Genomic DNA, 10,738 nt, shown 5'->3' with positions numbered 1-10,738 from the left:
CAACAACAACAACAATAATAATTTAATATTTGCGGATAAAATACGCTAATTTTGGTTAAATGGTTGTTGTTAATCATACTAAGCTACACATGGGCTATCTGTGTCTTCCCATTACGAGTATCGACACTCTAATTTTAGTGTTGTAATCCAACAGACTTATCACTGAGTCCCAGGTAGCACTCTCGTCCTTGTTTATATGTTTGTATTTCCTTTCCATAGAGATGATTAATAATGTATAAGCCCTTCTTATGATACAAAAAATAATCGGCGTCTGAACATAATTAAGACCAGTCGTTTTTCTAATATATATAAAGGAGCTTCGTGGTAAATGTTAATATTTCATAAACTGCGTAGAGGTTTGTTAAATAGGCTGTTTTAAGGATTTGATCTCATCCATATTTTAGATCTCAACACGTAATGAATAACTCCACGATACAATTTTTGTTTTCTCAGTCCCACGGGGCTATTTAAGCCAGAAAAAAACACGATAAACGTTTTTCTTTTCTTTTTCACTAATTCTGTCATAACTTAACAAAACTAAATCCAGGGTCTTCCTGAACCTACTGAAATTCTACCAAAATTCTGTAAGAAAGTGTGTTTGTTTTTGGAATTTCGCGCAAAGCTTCACGAGGGCTATGTGCGCTAGCCGTACCTAATTTAGTAGCGTAAGATTGGAAGGAAAGCAGCTAGTCATCACCACCCACCGCCAACTCTTGGAATACTCTGAACCAACGAATAGTGGTTTTGATCATCAAGTTATAAAAACCACAGGGCTGAAAGAGCAAGTATGCTTGGTGTGACAGTGATTCAAATCCGCGGATTTTAGATTGCAAGCGTCCTAAACACCTGGCCACGCCGAGAAAAATGTATATGGCTGAAAAATTTTTTTATCTGTTTGTCATTAGTAAATTGGTTTGACTTAGCCAGGTAGTTAGGGTGCTCGACTTGTAATTTAAGGGTTCCGGGTTCGAATCCCCGTCACACCAAACATGCCTGCCCTTTTAGCCGTGTGGGCGTTATAATTTGACAGTCAATCCAACTTTTCGTTGGTAAAAGAGTAGCCCAATAGTTGGCGGTGGATGGTAATGACTAGCTGCCTTCCATCTAGTCTTGGCCCGGCATGGCCAAGCGTGTTAAGACGTGTAACTCATAATCTGAGGGTCGCGGGTTCGCATCCCCGTCGCGCCAAACATGCTCGCCCTTTCAGCCGTGGGGAGCATTATAATGTGACGGTCAATCCCACTATTCGTTGGTAAAAGAGTAGCCCAAGAGTTGGCGGTGGGTGGTGATGACTTGCTGCCTTCCCTTTAGTCTTACACTGCTAAATTAGGGACGGCTAGCACAGATAGCCCTCGAGTAGCTTTGTGCGAAATTCAAAAACAAACAAACATTTGTAAATTTAAAAATACTTTGCTAAACTTTAGACTACGCTCATACAAAGCACAATGTAGAGATTTATTTACAGTAATGATAATATCGAAGCCAAATTAGAAACTTAACTTCAGTTAAACTACTTACATCGGGTATTTCAAAACTATCTTCGGTGCAATGTTATGGAGAAGAGTTTACTAAATAAATCTTGGTTAGTTTGAAATTCTGCTAACCATCGCTAATTTATGGCTGAAAGGCAGCTTGTCTTTACCGTCCAACCCCTTAGTGGCACAGTGGAATGTCTACGGACTTACAACGCTAGAAATCGGATTTTGATGTCTGTGTTGGGCAGAGCACAGATAATCCATTGTGTAGCGTTGTGCTTAATTACAAACAAACTCATATCACCACCTCTTGGGTTACTCTTTTACCAACAAATAAGGGAATTGACCGTCTCTTATTACGTTCCCACGGCAAGCTCGTGACTGGGATTCAAACCCGCAAATCGCGAGTTGAGCCCGTTAATCATTCTAACTTTGGTTGAAATAACCAGTATTGAACATAAGCACTGATACTGCTTCAGAGATACGATTAAAAGAACTGAAATTATTAGAAAATACAGACCATACTAACTGAAAACAAATGTTGAAATTTTATGGTGTTAAAATTTATACTTTACAGCAAGAAGTTTAGTTTTTACGAAATAAGTTAGTTTATATTTTGGAAACTCAGACCACAACTTTGTTTTCGACTTTATTTTTATTTCAGGTTTATTGCGTTCAAGAGGCATGCACCACTGTAACATGTGGTGAGAATACCCTATATCAGTTTATGATTTCCTTATACGCAGTTTTCCATTTCCTTCTTTTCTTTAGGTGATAAAAATTGAGCATTAGAAAGGTTGGTTAATGAATTGGGTGGGTTGGTTGACCATGTAATAGATGGTTATTTTCATGTTTTATATCAATGAAATGAGCAGAGTAAACGATGTTGTCAATTAAACCAGCTAGGTAAAATAATTTTAATCATAACGAAGAAAAATAGGTTTTTATTTTTGTTAATATCGTATTTGGTTTAAAGTATACACTAGCACCTGTATTAATCATGGAGGCCCGGCATGGTCAAATGGGTTAAAGCATTCGACTCGTAATCTGAGGGTCACGGGTTCGAATCACCGTCGCACCAAACATGCTCGCCCTCCCAGCCGTGGGGGCGTTATAATGTGACGGTCAATCCCACTATTCGTTGGTAAAAGATTAGCCCTAGAGTTGGCAGTGGATGGTGATGACAAGCTGCCTTTCCACTAGTCTTACGCTGCCAAATTAGGGACGGTTAGCGCAGATAGTCCTCGTGTAGCTTTGCGCGAAATTAAAAAAAACAAAACAAAAATTAATCACGGAAGTGTTTTATTAACACTGACTGCCCTCGGATTCACGTACTAACAACGCACGATTTATTGCATAAAAGAAACAAACTCTGAGCATAAAGTCATGAGTTGAAACGCTTTTATAACAATGCCGGTAAATTATTTACCTGTTAGGCCAGTTGTTGGGAGCAAAAATCTGCTGTCCACTATTAACATTATGAAGGATAAAATAAAACTTTAAGACATCAATTAGTTCTCATCGAAAAGCAGACTTGAACGATTAAATAACAGTGGGTATTTCATTACCGTGTTTTACTACAACAATTACGTATTCAAGTAAACCAATAACTAGTTTGTTTTTTAATAACTCACGACGGTCTCTGTATTTTGCCTATCTTTCAACTAATCAATTATACTGAAATACTAAGTAGTGAGCACTAAACCATTCAAATTATCTTTACAATACTATAATAATCATAATATATATATATACATATACACATATAAATGTGTTTTTTTGGTTAACGGCTATTTACCATTCATTATCAAATATGCATGAGGCCAGTACATATATTTTGCTTGAAAATGTTCAAGTCCCAAACCAGTAACTATACACCACTAAACTTACTAGAACAACTTATCCACAATTTGCACACACACACAGAGATAGTCAAGGAGGTAAACCTACGGTTGCGAGGGAAGTAAAACGGCGTCCCTCGGTGGGACAGCAGTAAGTTTACAGACTTACAAGCTAAGATACAGGTTTCGATTCCTCATAGTGGACGCAGTAGATAGCTCAACGTGACTTGTTCTAAAACACACAAACAAACAAAAGGTAAGATAATGTTTTCATGCCCTGAATTTGTTTTTTTTTTCGTTTGTTTTTGGGCGTAACACATATATCTGAAACATTTTGTTTCTGTTTCTCTAATTTCGTGCAAAGCTACACGAGGCTATCTGCGCTAACCGTCCTTAATTTAGCAGTGTAAGACCATCACCACCCCCCACCAACTCTTGGGGTACTCTTTTATCAACGAATAGTGGGATTGACCGTCACATTATAACGCCCACAAGGCTGAAAGGGCGAGTATGTTTGGTGCGACCGAGATTCGAATCTGCAACCCTCAGATTACAAGTCGAACGCCTTAACTCACCTGGCCATGCCGGGCATCTGAAACACGTATATAATATGTTTGTTTTTTATTTAACAGAAAGTTACACAGTTGGTTATGTGTTCTCTGCTCTTCTCGAAACCCGGATATATTACTTTCATGCTTACCGATCTCACTGAACTAACTACCTGTGGACAGCATGGCATGATTCAAAACTATGTTCATATCTACGATAAATGTCATTAACCCAAAAATGATGATGTCACAAACATTAGTAATATCAGTAATAAAATAATTAGTTTAACAGCTAAAGTGTTAAAGATGCGATGGATATGTAATAACTTAAAATCAGTCGTCTTAGTGAACCTTGAACGATTTTTAATGTAAATTATCATTTAATACGTAAGAATGATGTTATTACAAACACACATTTACATGTAAATTCGTTAAACATTATGAATATTCGTTCGAGAATGAACCTCAGAATTAGTTGTTAACTGTGTTAAAGTGTCAACTTTTGTCTATTAAACTTTAGTTTTAGATTTTCGTTAAAACACAGACATTCTTATAATCACAAGAACTGCATTTCGTTAAGTCGGACAAGGTTATGTAAAGCTATAAGACGAAGGTCAACCTGTTTTTCGTAATTTTTGTTTGGAATAAATTTTTTATAGTACACGAATGACGTAAGGAAGCTAACTGAAAGGTGACCTAAATTATTTATTGTGCTTAAATGATGCAAATCATACAAGAATTTCAAAAACATGGAATAGAAAACTGTAAAAAGAAAGCCTTTGAAATGCATTACAATATTAACCCTGCAACATGAATTTACATTTTTAGAGCAAACTTTGGAAACCACAATGTTATATTACGCGTTTAAATATTTTGTTAGTTCTCTATCAGTGTCAAGAGGTCGCTATAAGTGTTAATATCAAAGGTAACACTTATTTTCCTTCATTATACATTGAAAACCTTGATGTTTTTTTTTTTCACGAGACAGTTGGGGCAATTTAGACGGAGAATTTACCTGTTTAGGAAGCCACCAGTAAGACCCTCCCCCATTAGCATAGCGGTATGATAACCCATTGTGTAGTTTTGTGCTTAATTCTAAACAAACAAACACCACTACGTTAGAAGTGATAAACTAGAGGGTTTGTTTTATTGTTGTTGTTTTTTTAAATTTCGAGCAAAGCTACACGAGGGCTATCTATGCTAGCCGTCCTTAATTTAGCAGTGTAAGACTAGAGGAAAGGCAGCTAGTCATCACCACCCACCGCCAACTCTTGGGCTACGTTTTTTACCAAAGAATAGTGGGATTAACCGTAACATTATAATGACCACCGACTGAAAGGGCGAGCATGTTTGATACGACGGGGATTCGAACCTGCAACCCTCAGATTACGAGTCGAACGCTTTAATCCACCTGGCCATGCTGGGCCAAACTAGAGAGAAAACAGTTCGTCAACGTCGCCCACTAAAAGTTTATCAACAAATAATACAATTGACCCCGACGACTAAAAAAGCGATTATGTTCAGAGGCATCGATTCGAGCCATTGACCAACACTTTGCAAGTAGAGTGTCCTGACTGCTAAGCTACATCAAGCTAGCTTAAATTACTTCGTTTAATGTTTAAACACCTGTTACATTACCTGTTTCATTACACTTTTTTACATAAAATTCTTTCTAATTTAAATTGTAAACTTTCTGCACTCAGGTAATTACCATAAAGAAATACAGTGCCCACGGTCAGAACGAAAACAATTTACCTTTGTTTTTGTTAAAGACATCGAGATGTTCATTAACAGTTCTGGTTACTAAGAATTTGTTCAAACTTTGGCAGCTTCTAACTAAACCAACTAAGAACGAAAATAGTTCAAACATGCTTCAATGTTATCAGATAATCAGAAAAAAAACACACATTAATTTTGTTATTTTAATTCTTCTTCAACTAAAATAAACAAGTTCTGGACTAGTATGTTTGAAAATCCTAACTGAAAGGAAACAAGTATTAGTCTGACTAAACAGACCCAACTCAACTGTATTCTCGTGCAACATTGTGTTTCATTTTTATCATATCAAACATTTACTTCGTCAACGAATGACAATCTGCAATAAGCGCCCTCTGACAGATCTTTCTACTAACCTCACTGAATTCGTGAGGTAAGATAGTTTGGTGTGCTCAGACTGTAAATGAGCATATTTCTGGTTCGCGACCCGTTGCTAAGTTAACCTTAATGATAAATTTGCGATCAAAAGTTCTCACATTGTATTTAGCGAAGAAAAGAAAGTTAGAAAATAAGATTGTTATTAAAATAAACTGGGCTTTCTATTATTACTGTGTTATACACTTTGAATTGACGTTGTTCCGTTACCCGAAAAAAACAACAAAAACGCTTTCTTCACTTTTGGGCCATAAAAACCGAGACCAAATCCTACTTTTCGATAAGAAGGGTTTGTTTGTTTGTTTTTGAATTTCGCACAAAGCTACTCGAGGGCTATCTGTGCTAGCCGTCCCTAATTTAGTAATGTAAGACTAGAGGGAAGGCAGCTAGTCATTACCACCAACCACCAACTGTTGGGCTACTCTTTTACCAACGAATAGTGGGATTGACCGTCACAAGGCTGAAAGGGCGGGCATGTTTGGTGCGACCTGGATTCGAACTCGCGACACTCAAATTACGAGTCTCACACCTTGACCCACCTGGCCATGGCGGGCCCGATGAGAAGAGAGTAACCAAGAATTGCTGGCTAATGCTGTTAACTAGCTACTTTCCTTCTAGTCTGTGAACTCATAATTCTGGCTAATGCTGTTAACTAGCTACTTTTCTTTTAGTCTGTGAACTCATAATTCTGGCTAATGCTCTTAACTAGCTACATTCCTTCTAGTCTGTGAACTCATAATTCTGTCTAATGCTGTTAACTAGCTACCTTTCTTCTAGTCTGTGAACTCATAATTCTGGCTAATGCTGTTAACTAGCTACCTTCCTTCTAGTCTGTGAACTCATAATTCTGGCTAATACTGTTAACTAGCTACCTTTCTTCTAGTCTGTGAACTCATAATTCTGGCTAATGCTGTTAACTAGCTACCTTCCTTCTAGTCTGTGAACTCATAATTCTGACTAATGCTGTTAACTAGCTACCTTCCTTCTAGTCTGTGAACTCATAATTCTGGCTAATGCTGTTAACTTGCTACTTTCCTTCTAGTCTGTGAACTCATAATTAGGACAGCTAATTGTTCTTCCATAGCTTTACACGAAATTCTAAAATATAGAAAACGTTAAATTTATGTTACTGTTGCTTTAATTATCGTTTATAGGTACAATAAAAACAAACAAACAAACCTAACTGAAATATTTCAAGTGCATGATATACTTATATTACACGAGCATTATCATTCGTATGGGTTTTGTAAAGTTCAGTATCTCAGACTTCAAAGTTGATCCCAAACTTATGTGGCCTACATGGCTGTTATTATATTAAATTTAGCTGTGGGTTTTAAAGTTTATTTCCTGAAACCATTAAGAATTATCAGATGGCTGTTAGACCCGGCATGGCCGGGTGATTAAGGCACTCGACTCGTAATCTGAGGTAACAGATTCGAATCCCTGTCACACCAAACATCCTCGCCCTTTCAGCCGTGTGGGCGTTATAAGTTACGATTAATCCTACTATTCGTTGGTAATAGAGTAGCCCAAGAGTTGGCGGTGGGTACTAGTGGCCTTCTCTTTAGTCTCACACTGCTAAATTAGGGACGGCTAGCGCAGATATCCCTCGTGTAGCTTTGCGTGAAATTCGAAACATATAAGAAACAGATGGCTGATTTTAGCGTTCACATTATCATAACTAAAAAATAGACAAGGGTAACTCGCAGCGAAGGTCAATTAAAATATATCTTATGGTTACGCATTTAAGAAAAACGAGGAAAAATCTTATGAAATATTGTATTACCATGCACTATGAATTTATTTTTATATACAACTAGCCTGACGGTCACGGTGCACGGTTCGCATTCTGTAGGCCGCGAGTTCTAATTCCCTTATCGTAGAAGCTGCTAACCTTTTCAGCCTTATAACATTATAATTTGAGGATCAATCTCAGCTTTTGTGGTGTAAAAGTAACCCAAGGTTGACATTTAAATTAGGATTGATTGAATCAAGATGGCACCCAGATAGTTAATGACCATGAATGCTTGTGTTTTACTTAACAAATAATGTAAAGGTGACGAAAGTACTTGTTATCTTAACAAGAGAAAGGTGGACATTACTGCTGTTCTCCACATAAAGATTGCGCAGAATGAAACATTAAGCTTTAAAAATACTAATACGCATGCGCTATAAACAATTTATAGTTGGGTAAGAAGGATATTTAAATTGTCAAAGAACATATGTTTACAGTCAAATGCATCGTTTAGCTTCATTTTAGATTTTTCGTAGCGATACAGTTTAGTTGTTATTTTCAAAACAATTCAAAAGATGGCGCTATAGGGCTTGCGTAATAAACTACCCCTACCCCTAATTATTAGCGTTACAAGCGTTGTAGTACCACTGAAGGTTAGGGAGCTGGTTGTATTCAATCTTATTTCATTATATTTATTACAATGTATGTTTGGAAATAGTGAACATAGAATTTTCTCACGAGTAATTTACATAAAATTCTAATCCACATAATTTCTATATATTTACATTTCGTAGGAATAACAAAGTTGCCGGCAGTTTCTGTCCATTCTAGGCCCGGTATAGGCGAGTGTGTTAAGGCGTGCGACTCGTAATCTGAGGGTCGCGGGTTCGCGCCCGCGTCGCGCCAAACATGCTCGCCCTCCCAGCCGTGGGGGCGTTATAATGTTACGGTCAATCCCACTATTCGTTGGTAAAAGAGTAGCCTAACAGTTGGCGGTGGGTGGTGATGACTAGCTGCCTTCCCTCTAGTCTTACACTGCAAAATTAGGGACAGCTAGCGCAGATAGCCCTCGAGTAGCTTTGTGCGAAATTCAAAAACAAAACAAACCGTCCATTCTACAAAGTTTCATCAGTAACGAAGCTACTTTCTCCAGTTTGGTAATTACGTAGAAGCGAACACACTTATTGACGATATTTAATACTTTATGCTATAGTGTTTGAAAACCAGTGAAAGATACACAACTGATTTTAAGTACAGTTAAATTTTTAACAAATGTCACAAAATTTACTTTTTCTCCCCGCTGGAACGTATTTTATACCAATAACCCCACATGAACTTCAAAACAAAAAAATTAGTCTTAGCACCAAGCTACACAATGAGCTATCTGCGTTCTGTCCAATAAGGAGAGAAAAAGCTCTGATTTTGATGTTGTATGATCGCAAACCCAGTGCTAGCCCGCCAAGAGGTCTATCAAAATGTATGTGGCTCAAATATTTAACCACAAAATATATCGAATGCATGAAAACTTGTTATCTTGAATCGGAAGATATTAAAATTGCTATTACCATGGAAACCGTGTTTTTTTTTTGTTTTTCTGATGTTGGGTCAAAATTTGATTACTGATTGTTCACACATTTGTAGATAAAGAAATTAAAATGTGGTTGCTTACGAAATACCCATAAATCATGCATATATCCACATATGCACGCGCATTATGGTGTTGTTGTTAACCTTGGCAGAGTCCAGTGGTTAACGTGGAAGCCATCGATCAACGTCATTACTGTGGTTGCCACATCACTGCTGAAGAAGTCGTATGCGTGATAATCCCGTTATTCTGTTAAGTAGCCATGTAGGCGGCAGGTGCTGTTGATTGATTTCCTTTCCCGGTTTAGGTCAGCAGCTGTAAAATAGAGGGTAGGTTTCCTGAGCCTTGACGTATCTCAACCAGCTGTCAAGCCTACTTATTACATTAAGCATTTTTATTGTTCAAACTAACAAGCAACAATAAATCCCTGGCGTTGGGTTCTGGAAATAAACCTTTCTAGTCTTTTAACGCGTATTGCAAGATTTAGTGCAGACGATCATTACCAAGAACTATTTGTAAGTTAACTCATCATCCGGGCACCAAATTTCATCCAACAATTTGTGTAAACTGGAATTTAACGACATATCTTCCTGGTTGAAATATTTATCATACCACTCCGAAGTAAAGTGATATACAGATGTAATTTAATTAGCTGTATTTCTCGGTTAACTTAAATTGAAGGTATGCATTTTACTTATTTTCAATATAGTTATAACGTTAATTTATCAACATCTGGACACATTATAACAGATTAATGAAATACATAAAAATTTAAAAAGCAGATTTGGAAAATGTCAACTTTTAAAAGAAGAAGAAGGGACTTTTTTGTTGTTTGTTTTTTTTTAGCGCAAAGTTATACTACGGACTGCACGCGCTCTGTCGAACGCGGAGAATAACATTACAGATAAGTGGAGAAAATTACAGTTGACCTACTGCGGACAAGAAGAAAAAAAAAGAAAGAAAGAGAGAAGAGGGAAGAAAACAAAAGGTACAATTTCATGCTTTTGAAATATTATCTATAAATAAATTTATTAGTTTTGAAAAAAACGTTCAGTTCAACATATATATGATCGTCGTTTGTGTATTTCGACTTAAGAATAGCTTTTTTGCTACTTGATAGTGAAAAATAATGCATTAATCTGTTGACCATTCTTCTGAAATAAATGACTGTGCGTCATTAATACAATGCTTTTTGTTAATAAGTTTTATATCATGTATAATTTGAAATATTAACAATACCGGTTTGTTTATCTTACAGAGAAGAAAAATGCCTGCGTCGCTAAAGCACTTCGAAAAGTGCCATTCTGAACGTTTTATTTCAACAAAACTCGATTGGGAGAAACCATTTTTTTTTATAACAATTTACTATTCTTTCTAATACAGGTTTTTATTTGTTTTGTTTT

At 36.8% G+C, this 10,738-nt stretch overlaps 1 long non-coding RNA gene across 1 annotated transcript in view; it reads left to right on the top strand.

The window, feature by feature from the left end:
* LOC143256542 (uncharacterized) overlaps positions 1-10,323 on the top strand; it is a 41,454-nt gene extending 31,131 nt beyond the window's left edge. Inside the window, exon 5 of the long non-coding RNA XR_013031397.1 lies at positions 10,182-10,323. This is a non-coding gene — a long non-coding RNA (uncharacterized LOC143256542). The remainder of the gene's footprint in view (positions 1-10,181) is intronic.
* The last annotated feature ends 415 nt before the right edge of the window (positions 10,324-10,738 follow it).

The sequence above is a fragment of the Tachypleus tridentatus genome, chromosome 7 (assembly GCF_004210375.1).
Source record: "Tachypleus tridentatus isolate NWPU-2018 chromosome 7, ASM421037v1, whole genome shotgun sequence".
NCBI lineage: Eukaryota > Metazoa > Arthropoda > Merostomata > Xiphosura > Limulidae > Tachypleus > Tachypleus tridentatus.
The sequence above is the reverse complement of the archived record's forward strand: the minus strand, read 5'-3'. Positions and strand labels throughout refer to the sequence as shown.